Source organism: Calliphora vicina, chromosome 5 (assembly GCF_958450345.1).
Source record: "Calliphora vicina chromosome 5, idCalVici1.1, whole genome shotgun sequence".
NCBI lineage: Eukaryota > Metazoa > Arthropoda > Insecta > Diptera > Calliphoridae > Calliphora > Calliphora vicina.
This window is the reverse complement of record NC_088784.1, coordinates 108,755,116-108,769,333: the sequence shown is the minus strand read 5'-3', so window position 1 is coordinate 108,769,333 and position 14,218 is coordinate 108,755,116. Positions and strand designations below refer to the sequence as shown.

Genomic DNA, 14,218 nt, shown 5'->3' with positions numbered 1-14,218 from the left:
TGTAATTTGTTAAACGTTTGAATTACTTAAAATCCATAGGTTTTTGACATGATCTTGTTGATCGAGAGGTCCTTTGTCTTGTTTGTCTTTGATCTACCTGGATTTCTTTAAACTGTTCACATTTTCGCGATCAATACTTTACCATTCAATATATTCAGAAGAAAGTCGTGGAATTGTTAAACGTTTCATTAATAGTCATCTCCATTAGATGTCCAAAACGATCAATATTGAATCTTATTCTAGGCTTTGATTTCTTTCAGTATTTTGCTGCTCTTTTCCCTTCCAAAGTCATAAATATAAAATGTACCAGCAGAATTCATTGCTGTGATCTTGCTTCACATCGGAAAAGATCGTTTAACATTGGCAAACATTTCTTAAAACTTTTGACATGATAGTGAACAATTCGCCATTCAAGTCAATCAGAAGAAAGTTTGTTTGTTTAACTTTAATAGTCATCTAAATTGGCTGCCCAGACCATCAACATTTGTTTAGACTTGATCGTATTTAAACACTGGTGGAATGTAGTGTGAATTCCTTTTAATATGCTTTGGATTTTTGCGCTATTTTGATCCTTTTGCAATCTATTTGAATGACCGGCCTTATATGGCACCGATTCTTCTCGAAAAATATCGTTTGGCTTTGCCAAACATTTCTACAAACAGGATTGTGATCAACAATTGATCATTCAATTCATTCAGAAAAATTTGATGAAATTTATTCATATTCATGATGGAATGGAGTTCACTCCTCCTTCTAGGCTTTGATTTTGTTCAGTGTTTTACTCTTCTTTTCACTTCCAAAGTTAAAAATGTGAAATGCGCAACGATAATTTATTGATGTAACCTTGTTTGACATCGGAAAAGATCGTTTGACATTTGCAAACATTTCTTCATACTATTGATATGATAGTGTGATCGCCATTGAAGTCATTCATAAGAAAGTTTGTTTGTTAAAAGCTTATTTAATAGTATTCTCAACTAGATGGCCGATCTATCAACATTTCTTTAGTTTCGATCTCATTTAAACACCTAATTGTAAGCAGACTTAAATATTGGTGGAATATAGAGACAATTACTTCTCCTAGCCGTTGACTTTTTTCAGTGTTTTGCTCTTATTTTACCTTTCAAATTGATTAATGTGAAATGTAACACGATAATATCAAAAATATGTCAACACGATCATTTTGAATGAGAGATCCTTTGTCGTAGCATTTTTTGTTACCGATTGTTCCACGAAAAGAGCGTTGGGATTGCAACTTGAAGTTGTCTCACGACTGATCTAAATCCTGTCTTAAAAATTATCCTCTTGGCAGGCCATTTAACCTCGCTTTGTTTGTCAGCGTAGTTTCTGGAGTAAAGCAAAGCAAAAACTTGTTAAAATTTAATGTATACACTGCCAAACGCTACCTTAATTGAATGCAATCAATTGAGTGTGCAAGCTCGGCCCTAATCTGTTTATGATTGTTTAAGATCGATAGTAGATCATTCTAAACAAGATCTTACAATTTGTTAAACTTTTTATTTGTATTCATGTCAATTGAACATGCTGAACGTGGATCAGTATAGATAGTAATTGATCTCTTGAGGTGTTTCGCACTTCTAATGTAAGTGTAGATGATCGTTTCTCCTATTTTCCGAAAATTTCCAAAATTTCTGACGATATTACTATGATCCGATCATATGGTTTTATTCCATTTTAAAAAATACTTTTCAAATAGCCCCCCTAATTCAAAGTACATTCTTAAGACCGTGTGTGTGTTTGATTTTAAGTGAATGAGCAATATTGTATGTGTTTCTATCGGTCTCTGTGTATGTTTGTGTGAATTTTCAAATTCCTTGTCCTCGATTTTGAAAAGCGGAGTGTGTGTTTTTGAGCTATTTTCTTGTTGTTGTTGTTGATTGCTTGCTGTAATCGTTATTATTGTCACTATTGCAGACGTCTTCGCCGTTGTGTCAGTTTAAATCGTGGTTCTCTGTTGTTGTCACAACTCCTTAGAGTAAAGTGGAGTTTGAGGATTGTAACATGATATAAATAAGTTGAAAATATTAAAAAACTAAAACAACAACAAACAATTCAAATACAATATACATAAAGTATCATATATACAAAATAAAATAAACTAAACTAAAATAAAACTACACTGAACACTCGCAACAACACTATTATCCTTTATATTGTAAACTCACACCTAAACCAGAATAAAAGGATACCACAACAAGAAAGAAAAAACTGCAGCAGGACGACTACTTGTTTTCTTTGAATGCATACAAATGTCGTCTTTGGCATAGAAAACACTAAACACAAAGAATGAAACTACAATAAGGAACTTTAGCAGCAACAACAACTAAAAGAACACGTAAGTTAACATGTTGCAACATTGAATTCTTTCTTTAGTTTTTTTTACAATTCCGTCTACGTTTTCACACAGTTAGGGGAAACTTAAGGCCCTTGAAGTAGGTTTATTTTAAAGGCATAGTTTTAATAAGGGTAGCAAGCAGGGTTCTTAAAACGGTAATTTATCGCTTTATCGTAATCTTTAAAGCATTTTTAATGAAAGGTACCTGGTTATTTTCGTCTCTTTTTTTATTATTTTACTCTTATGAATAATAAGTAGCAACGCCTTAGGCTTAAAAAATTATTCTTATTGTTACAAACTTCTTTATATTACTTTAAGATTATTGTGAGTTTTGTTATAGACTATACAACATATGTATTTTCCCGATCATTATTTTAAGTAATTTTTCTAAAAAAAAAATATGTAACACAATTTTTGATTGTTATTTACTTAAGTTTTTCTTTTTTTTAATAAGTTTTAATTATTTACTAATTAAATAATTATTGTGGAGCTACATATTACAAAAGCATATGCTGGGAATTAAACTCAAAACCCACGCATTGCTAGTTTGTCATGCAATTATTTAGGAAGAACAATTAAATTTTATAATTGTCATCGCTTTAAAATCATTTGTGTGTAGGCTGGTTTTTCGTCAATTGCTTTTTGTTTAAAATTATTAGCTAATTAAATAATTTTCTTAGTTTATTACTTTTCCCATTAATATCTTTGTTACTTGTGATGGCTTGATTAATTATGCTGAGTTAGCATAATTTGTAATCACTGCTACATGCATTACTTAGAAGTAGTTAAGTAACATAGTTTATTTGAATTGTTTGTAAAACTATTAGCAGTATTTTACTTACTTTATAGCATTCGACAATACCTAAGTACAACCGAGATAAAATTTGATCATTAAAATCTATTTCTATCTGTACCAGGGATATAAATGTCAGTCAATGTTTGTACTTTTTTGAGTTATAAATGCCTAACTAATGCAAAGTACGGTGTTTTCTCTAATCGGACTGTGGACATTTGATAAAGTTGGAAATTTGAACTGACTGAACATTAAACCGAGATGCTTCAATTCCTCCTAATTTACAATCAAATTAACCAAAAAGCCTTTAAATGTCCGATCTGCTTTTATTAACTATTAATTTTAACAAAATACGCTTTTGATTAGAGTTAAGTATTATTTACCATACCTGATTTCCACATAAAATCAGACAAATATGAAGGCACTTGAAAAAACTAAGTAGGATTCAAAAGAAGTTTGATAAAATTATCATAGAAATACAGCATAAATTTACTAATTTATAAAAGTATTGGCCATTGTTATCTAAGACCTTTTCCCATCTTTATGGCAATAAAAGGATTCCGAACCAAAAGCCAAGAACGAATCAAACCTATATGGAATATCGGATACTCTGTTCCAAAGTGAAGCGTATCCCAGAGAGAGCGTTCTGCATCGATCGAAACGAATAGTAATCGGACGGGGCACGGTCTGCACTATAAAGCGGGTGAGGCAAAACGTCCCAACCACATCAGTCTAAATACTTTTTAACAGATATTGCAACATGTGACCGAGAGTTGTCAAGATGAAATATTACGGTTTCATGACTGGCCGCATATTCGGAAAATGTTCGCTTCAAACGAATCAGTTGCATTCGGTACCGGTTCCTTGCGATGGTTTAGCTAGATTTCAGCAGCTCAGAATAGATAGGACACTTTAGCTCTAACCAAATACAGAGAATTGCCCTAGCGCCAAGGATATTTAGTGTCGATTCGGCTGGTTGGCCGGGCTTAACATACGATCTTGGTGTTATCGTAATGAATCCATTTTTCATAACAAGTAATGATTCGGTGCAAAAATGATTTTCTTTTATAGCGTTCAAGCATAATTTCCGACGTGCAAACTCATCTTTCAAGGTCTCTCGGCTTTCATTCATATGGCATCCAATTTTCCTGGTTTTGGATAAATTCTGCTGCTCGCAAACGTTTTGAAATTGCTGCTTGAGTAGCTCCCAATGATTTTGCAAGCTCTTGTTGAGTTTTACAACAATCCCTCCAATTCTTGGTTTTGCTTTTCGTCACAAAATCACCACTTCTGAACCGAACATTTAGCATAAGTTTTGGTGAGCAATAGGTCTGCTTCAGCGGCACTTTTTCTCAAATTAAAGAATTAAATTACCCACAACCAACCATAATATGATTACATCTTAATATCGTTATATAAATACTTTAGATGATAGTTGATCTGATTATATTCTGGTTTTACCACAATCATATTATGGTTTTACCACAATCAATGGTCACAATCATAATATGATTGGACACAATCATAATATGATTGGACAAAATCATATTACAGTCATATTATGATTGTACCAATCATAATATGATTGTGTCCAATCATATTATGATTGTGACCAATCATATTATGATTGTGTCCAATCATATTATGATTGTGTCCAATCATATTATGATTGTGACCATTGATTGTGGTAAAACCATAATATGATTGTGGTAAAACCAGAATATAATCAGATCAACTATCATCTAAAGTATTTATATAACGATATTATCATATTACAATCATATTATGATTGTACCAATCATAATATGATTGTGTCCAATCATATTATGATTGTGACCAATCATATTATGATTGTATCCAATCATATTATGATTGTGTCCAATCATATTATGATTGTGACCAATCATATTATGATTGTGTCCAATCATATTATGATTGTGTCCAATCATATTATGATTGTGTCCAATCATATTATGATTGTGTCCAATCATATTATGATTGTGTCCAATCGTATTTTAGATGATATTCTGGTTTTACCACAATTTTATTATGATTGGTCAATCATATAATGGTTGAATCCAATCATATAATGATTGAATCCAATCATATTATGATTGAGTCCAATCATATTATGATTCCAACTCAATTATGCTTAAAATATAGTTTTCTTTAATACTTTCTTGTAAAATATGTACATATTGGATTAATTTAGTTTTTGGAGTAATTTTTATTATATAAATTTGTCGACCTTCACAGGTTTGCGTAGTAATGAACAAATAATAATATCATGTCCAGCTGGAGTTGCTCAAACCGTTAAAAAGCAACCGTTCGTAAGCAATTTTAAATTGTATGCATTTCTAGATCCAAACACAAGGCATATATTTATAAATATCCTTGACATCATTATAGAAAGGTTGGTTTTATCTGCTCAGTTAAGTTCATTTAAAAGTCCCCCTAAGTGAAAATGCCAAAAAGGAGTTTGATTTCTTTAAGTATTCTTCTAACAAACGTATTTACGAATAAATACATACAATTTTAAAATGGATTTTAACATTCTAACCAAACAAATACCAAAAAAAAATAAAAACACAACAACTTTAAAAACAGCCATATAATATACATTAGGGGTTTTAAACAAAGACAACAACAAGAACAACAATACTAATAAAACAACACATTATGACTATTGTCTTTTGATTGTCTAGAAGAAGTTGTACGAGTAAAATACTTAAACTACTATTACCACTGTACATATGTATGTATGTATCTATGGATTTATGTAATTTAGAGTGTGTAATTTAACGTATCATTTACTAACTGTAGTTACAATTACATACATATTTACACAGGGACATCATACTAGATACAAACTATACCATGTATGTAAGTGTGTCTGTCTAATAAAGTTTAAATAAAACCATACAACTCATATTTTTTATCTATCTATTCCTCGATGTTAAACTCCAAGTTAACTATATATTCCATGCTTTTCATTGTTGCTGTTGACTTTTAATACAATATGAGTATGACAACAGCGACAACAATAACAATTGTAATAACTAAAGTTCATTTTCCGTCAAAAAAAAACAACAAAAAAACATGATATTTTTTTAAAAAATATATAGTATTTTTTTATATTGTATCTCAAAAACTAGAACCCACGCATTTCCTTATAATAGTTTAAGTTTATTATTATTTTTCTTGTTCATTTTCATGTTTGTTTGTTTTTAATTCAAATATGACAGTTTCTTGTAGTTGTGCTTTTCTTTTGTCAAATAATTATATTTACTCTTAACTTTATTACCCCACATACTCATAGATACATACATATGTAGTACAAGTACTGCAGCTACAACAAATATTACTAAATTCGTAGTATCTGCTCTCGACTCTACTCGTAGTTGGCCCTTTTTTTATTTATTTATTCTAAAGTTTGTAAATTATTTAGAGCAGGGATGAGAAATGTAGAAAGAAGTGCAATCTTAATAATTATTACAAATTGTACCAAATTGTACCAAATAATTTGTATTAGTAGTTACCAGGGATCGAACATGATCGGTTACACTGTTTATAATTGTTTGAGTCATGGAAATATAACCATATACGGATACCACTACGTGATAAAAGATTAAAAAAAAACAGACAAGTGTCTCCCAGTTTTACCCAAAGTCATGAACTTTTTTTATGGGCCCCCAAAGATTTGGGGCATCGGTGTCATTTTTGCAAAAAATTGATAATTTTCTCAGACTCATATCTTGCAAACAATTCGGAATTTTGATTTACTCTTTGAGGCAAAGTTGTAGAAAGAGTTAATGTTAGTAAATTTCAGTAAAATTTTCAGAATACATAAATCTTTTTCTATGTGGGGAATACAAATCCGTAAAGGTTTAATTAAAATAGAATAAAATTTCCGAATTTTAACAATTTATTAACGAAATCTGCAGAATTTAAATCGAAAACAATGCAAAATTACCATACTGATCTTATAAATTCCGCTCAGTTCTTAATTGTACCCAAAAAGTACAATAGAATTGTACCAAATTTGTCCTTCCCGTTTTAAATACATCCATTCATTCATCCATTTAAAGCGGGTAGATGTATTTATTATTATTTTTTTTGTTGTTGTTCGCTTTGTCTTGTAGTTGTTGCAATGAATTTTGCTTAATTTATTATGAGATAATAAAAAACTCAGAAAACAGAAAAAAAAGAAACATGATGTGATCGTGTTGTACAATGTAGTGTAGTAAGTAGTAGTAGTACGTTGGTATGTTCGTCTGCATGTACTACAACTCATTGTAGAACATTCATGCAACTTAGAGGAGATATGAAATATAAGATTTTGTTTTCTGCTGTTTCCTACACTCAGTGTCAGAAAAACCGAAAAAAGAATTAAATATAGAGATGTTTGTTTTAAAAATGTCATAATACATTTTTAAAGTCATTTATCATAAAGAAGAGCATTCGAAACAAAAAAAAAAAACAGAAAGAAAAAACAAGAAACTGGGGATTATCGGAGGGATTTGGTAAAGATTTGTAGAGAAATTTATTGTTTGTGCGGTATTAAGTGATTATAAATTGTCACATACGAGTTTAACGCACAGACATGAATTATTTGTAGGTTTTATTGGAAACAACCAAAAAAAATAAACAAAATATGAAAGCAAATGACATTTATATATTAATTTTATTACAAAAGGCTGTCAAACTAGTTTGAAGATTACGGAGATTTAAAAATGGATGTAAAAGTAATTGTGAAGATCAGTTTCAGTATGCAGGAATTAAAGATCATATTGAATTAGAACGGAATAAAAATTTTTGGAGTAGACTTAACACTAAAGTAATAAATTCTAAATCCTAGATTGAAAAATCTCACTTTTTGAAAAAGTGATTGTTTGTGAAGATCAGTTTCAGTAGAATGGAAAAATATGTAATAATTAATTTGTGAAGTGTCTAAGAGTTAAACTACTTAGTAGACTTGACACTAAGCAATAAATTCTAAATTCTAGATGAAAAATCTTAATTGCTTTTCTTAAGTCTCACTTTTTGTATTATGATCATTCGAAAAGTATTCGCGACTAGAAATATTTTCGAATGCTTCTATCGTGATATAATTTTCAACATTTTTGGCTACAGTTACTATTAATATTAATGTGTGATAAATTCGTATTTAACTAGTAGAGAAACAAACCACATTTTGTAACAGATCAATCAACAAAATTAAATTTTTTTCACAAAAAATTTCAGAGTGCTAGATTCGACGTCCCGAATCTTAAATTCTCTTCACCTACACGCAGAGAAAAATTTAATTGGGCATGGTTACTGTAACCATTTAAATAGTGTTACAAGATTTTTAACAATATTATAGTCACAGTAACTATTTACATGATTGTGGTAACCATAATATGGTTAATTTTATGACTCACATGATTGTATCAACCATATATGTATATGGTTACAGTCAACAAATATATGTTTGTGGCAACCATATTTATGATTTGACTCGTCGTTTTTAGACTATATCACAGCTTTTTGTGCGCGATTTTAAATATAATATCTAGATTATTAAGTTATTAGAAAAGGCAATATGAATATCTAATGATAGATATTCAAAAACCTTTGCCACGGCATAGTAGTCGGACTTAAAATGGGTCAAAATCGGGAACAATATTTTTTAAACTGAATTTTTTTCACCAAAAAAAATGTTTGTCATACAATTTTTTTCACTAATAAATTTAAAATATTTTTTTTTAAAAAAATTAAAAAAAAAATTTTAATTTTTTTTTTATAAAAATTTAAAAAAAAATTTCATTTTTTTTGCCATAAAATTTTTTCACTAATAAATTAATATAAACAAAAAAATTTTAAATAAACACCAAAAAAAAAATATTTCAAATTATTTTGTTATAAATTTTCTCAAGATCTGTCAGTTGTTCAACTCCGACAAAGGTACGAGATAATTAGTTCGTTGTCTTAATTCCTTTGTTCTCCAAACATATTGAATTCATTCCTTTAAGAATATAATTAATTCCTTATTCAAGTTTTCTGTATATACTGCCTCAAGAACTGTCAAATGAATCAACTCAGACAAAGGTTCAAAAGAATTAACTCTTAATTCAATTTTCAAAATCAAATAAAATATATTCTCTTAACAATTATATTAAAGCATTAAGCACGAATTAATTCGTTGTCTTAATTCCTTTGTACTCCTAACGTATTGAATTAATTCCTTTAAGAATTCATTCTTTATAGAATTAATTTCTTACAAATAGCTTAATAAAATTTATTGTATTATACAATTTTTCTTCTATTCAAATCTGATGCAAAAACACGATATTTTTCAATTAAATTTGTATGTTTTTGAAATTGAATGAAGAACAAATATTTTAATTCAATTTATATTCGATTTGAATTACCAAAAATTGAAGCATTCAAAGGTTGAACGAATTCTGCTATGAATTAATTCCATATTGCATTAATTCAATGATGAGTTAATTCTATTTAAATAAAAGCCTTTGAACAAAGCATAAGAATTCGACTTTAGGAATGAATGGCAGACATTTTTAAATTCCCAATTAAGATTTTAGTGAGTTAAGCTCACATTGAATTAATTAATTTGAAGGTCTGAACTCAGATGAAAACTTAAAAAATGGAAATACAGCTTACAATTATTTCTCGTTTATACACACACAGCCTCAGAAATGAGTATACAGCAGTAAAATTTTTGATTTTTTTAAGATCATAAAAATCATTATATTCCGAATTAAATCATTTTTTTCAGAACCGAATCTATTATTCAACTCAATATCCAATAAACCAAAACTTTTATATTTGAATCTATGGACAGATTTTAGGATTTTCATTATCTTAAAAAAAATCAAATAATTTTTGGTGTTTTGAGGCTCACTGTAGCTGGAAAGTGATGTAAATGAAAGCTAAAAAGGCCAAGTAATGCTTATACTATTTATTTTTTCCTAATGATCTCTTTTATAATTTTCTTTTAAAACTAAACTGTTTATAAAAAAAGAAATAAGATTGATGTAAATTTATCAGAATTTTTCTCATTAAAAAAGAACAAGTGTTATTTTTAAGTACATAAGAAATATAATTCTCTATCTTTCAAATAATTAATCAATCATTTAAGGCACCTCCATTACACTTTTTAAGAATTTGTTAATGTTAAATATGTTTTATAACCCCTGAATACTAGGATATTAAAGTTATTACTCATATTTAATGATCTTTCCCTTTATTTCTTTATTTTTTTTGGGTTTAGGTTACAAATTTACCCTAAAAAAATAATAAAACAATCTTTTGTAATAAAAATAATCTCACGATTTTTTCCATAATGTGTAAATTAAACCCTATAATTATGCTACAATTACAGGCATTTATGTACCTATACATTTGTACAAACGAAAAAAAGAAAAACAAAAATGGAGATGCTAATGTTTACAGGAGAAAATCACTGTAGTGAAGAGGGACAGAGTGAGAGAGAGAATACATGTAATGTATCGGTATACAATGTATCTGTATGTTTGAATGTCGTCTGTCTTTTATTGATTAATGATGTATTGCATATTTTTTGACACTGCGTGTATGTATATTAATTCAATTGTGCTTTTGTGCGTATTTTTGTTTGTTTGTTGTTGTTGTTTTTGTTGTATATTTATATGTAGTACCTCCATATAATTGTACACAATTTTATTAGAGACAATTTTACAGATACAAAACATTGGGACATACATACATCCACACTCATATCTACAACAACATTGTCTGGCAGTGAGTCTGAAGTTATTAACAGACGGACCAACTTACAAACAAACATCATCTTAATTGGTCATGAGCAATTTATTAATAATTACTTTTTACATTTTATTTATTTATTTATTTACTTGAATTGTTCATGTTCTTTTTTGATAAAAATTATCTTTTATTACTCATACACAACTACACAAGTATTGTTGTTTGTATCAGCAAAATTACTGGTAAATTATTAACTTTACAGAGGAGGGATGTTGTACAAAGATGATTGAATGAATGAATGGACAAAATGTTGCATAGTTTGTGTAGCAAATAACATATGAACTTGTACTCATTACATTTATTCATTACACACACATTCTGTTACCGACATTTAATGTATAGAAATGAAAAGTCAGTTGGCTGGCGGGTTGCACGTTTGTTGATTATTTAACTCTTAACATACTTTACAAAAAAGAACTATGAGAATTTCCTAACGAAAATATTTCACTTTTCGGTTGAAATAATGAATGAATGAATGAAAGCATAAATTAATCACACGCATACACATTACTCTACCCACTGGAGTAGAGAAGGCTAAAGAAAAGATGTACAGCAATATTTTAAATAGAAACTTCTGTGTGGCAGGAGTAAGCAGCAGACGCTTTTAAAACGAGGACGCTGATATGACGATTATGATGATGCTGCCTTGGCTGATGCTGTTAAACAATGTCATATTTTTTGAGGGTTGTTTCTTTCTTCTTTTAGAGTAATTTTGTAGTAAAATACATACGAAAAATTACAATACCCAACTACTTCTGTTTCAGCTTCTCTACTGTGTTACAATATATTTTTTTAAGTGTAGAGCGGTAAGAGAGCGTTGTTGTATTTGTAGCACCACTCATAAGTATTACAAAATTTATTTAAAAAAAATTGAAAAATATAAAAACAACAACAGCCAGCTACGATGACGATGACGACTAGATTGTAGCATGTCGCCTTACATCAAAATTTTATGAGTTTTCATGCGACCATTTCAATCACATCACTTCACATCCTTATGCAAAGTACGAGTACTACTCGACGTTAAGCCCTCCACACTCTGTGTTCTACACTCCACAACAAAATTTTAAAAATTACACACTCACATATAGCAAATTTTACATTTCTTTTGTTCCATAAATAAAACATTCATTCCTTACTTTACTTTTACTTCTTTCTACTTCTCTGTGTTCCAAAACGTAAAGAATTTTATTTTATTTTTTCCCCATTTTTCGGTTTTTTGTTTTGTATTTTAAACATTGGCATTTCGAAATAAAAGGAACCAAAAAAAAACAATAATAATAATAAAAGTATTGTCAAAGTGCTAAATGAAGAGGAGGAAGTGACAGGGAGTTGGTTGTTTGGGTTGGGGGGTGTTGTTTTTGTTAGAGAAGTTGATTTCGGAGTTGGGGACAGGGTGAGGATATTTGGGATGTGTTTTTAAATGTGTAGGGAATTAAATGTGTATGTGTTTTTTATAGTATTTATATGTAGAACATTTTAAACATATGAAAAAGATGCTGGAGCGAGAAAAAATATACGGGGGTTAACTGAGAAGTATGTTGAGATATGTGATGTTTTCAAATTGGAAACTTTTCATACTGGACTACTCAATAATTAGATAAAAAAAAGCATCGAGCTATGGACCGTAGCTCCCCTATAATTATTATTTCCTAAAGACATATTGTAAACAAAACACAAAAAATAGGATGATCGAGTATTTATCGTGCCTGAAATCGGAAATGGTTTACATGGAAAAACTTTACATTTTCAGGATCTAGGATCCCTGTCATTTTCAATGTAACCTAAATAACCTAGGTTACATTGACAGGGAACACTTTATCGAGAAGTTTGTTCCACCTACGTACACTAAGGAACGAATTTTCCCTGTAGTTTGTTGTACGGTCCAATGGCCAATCGACCACAAAGGGATATAATCTTGATGAAAAACGTGTATTACGTAAAAATCTGCGTGAATCAGGAACAAGTTTCATCAGAACACATACCATTGTAGTACCGATAGAACAGTGAAATACAGCCTACATTGTGACGGTGCTGCATTGAATCAATACACAGAGAAAACAGATTCGTGATAGCAACCGAATTTGTTGCCAATCGAATGATTTGGTTGCACACATAGAATTTTTCAGTTCTAAAAGAAGTCTGTTGATAAAGAAGAATTTCAGTTGAGGCAACCAAACTTTAGTTACCCCTTCCAATATATTGTAGCCACAACTGTAAAATTCGGTCACTAAGACAGAATCATTCGATTGACAACAAATTCGGTTGCTATCACGAATATGGTTTCTCTGTGTAGAGTTGGATACCCTTCTTTCACAAATAATCATCTTCGCCCTCTGCTGTATCATTAATGTTTTGCCTCATTGCCCCAATCTCCTATAGGCTTGGTCTGTAATTGAATGAATATGAATGGCAAATGATGCTGTCATAGGGTTGGAAGTTTGACGTAGAAGGTCGTTTAGAAAAAATAAGGAATAGAGTATGAGAAAGAACGGAGCCTTGCGGTAAAGGGGGTGAAAGTGATTACAGATTTGAATTCACCGTAGAATATTATTTAAATTTCCCTGATAAAACCCAGTATGTTACCCAATTAACAACTAGTAACACTCCCAACTTTATCTAGAAATCTAGTACCTATCCATTTAAAGTCTATGACTGTCTAGTTTGGGGCAGCTGCGCTTAATGTACTCTACTGTCTCCAACTGCTCTACATTTCCACACACCATACAGAAATCCCAATTACCTATAAAGGCCCCAACTGACAAGTGACCGATTATCACTCCTGCTAGAATTCTGAGATTACACCGCAGTGTTTTGGTTGCCTTTTCATCCAGTTTTGGCCAAAAGGTCATGGACACTTGTCAATCCATCTTACTATTCCAGGATTAGTTAGTAGAGTCCCGGATTCTTTCAAATATTAGCCCCCGTTCTCTAATACTATGCTCCAGATCGGAGTCATATCTGGCCAGTTCTTCTGCTAACTTATTTCCTGTATCTTACAGTGCCTCGGTACCCAACACAATCTCATTCAAGAGCTTCCTACTAGAATATATCATATGACATTTCAAAGTCCTAAGTGCCGCCTGATTGTCTACATTAATTGTCACTACAGACTCTACCATGACATGTGCTATTATCAACTCTGTAGGTTTCCAGATCGCGAAGAACTCTGCCTGGAAGACGCTGCATTCGTCAGAAAGTATATATGACCATTTAATATCGTTGTACTAACCCCGGCCCCTATACCAGAGTTCATCATGGAT

The 14,218-nt window shown here is 30.4% G+C and overlaps 1 protein-coding gene across 2 annotated transcripts in view; it reads left to right on the top strand.

Moving 5' to 3' along the window:
- Positions 1–14,218, top strand: part of unc-5 — a 65,427-nt gene that overhangs the window by 10,169 nt on the left and 41,040 nt on the right. The window contains exon 1 of one of the 2 annotated variants that reach the window (XM_065511915.1): positions 2,224–2,356. The exons of the other annotated variant lie outside the window; for it this stretch is intronic. The gene's annotated coding sequence lies outside the window, so the exon portion shown is untranslated. Of the gene's footprint in view, positions 1–2,223; positions 2,357–14,218 lie in introns of those variants that run through there. 2 annotated transcript variants of the gene reach the window in all.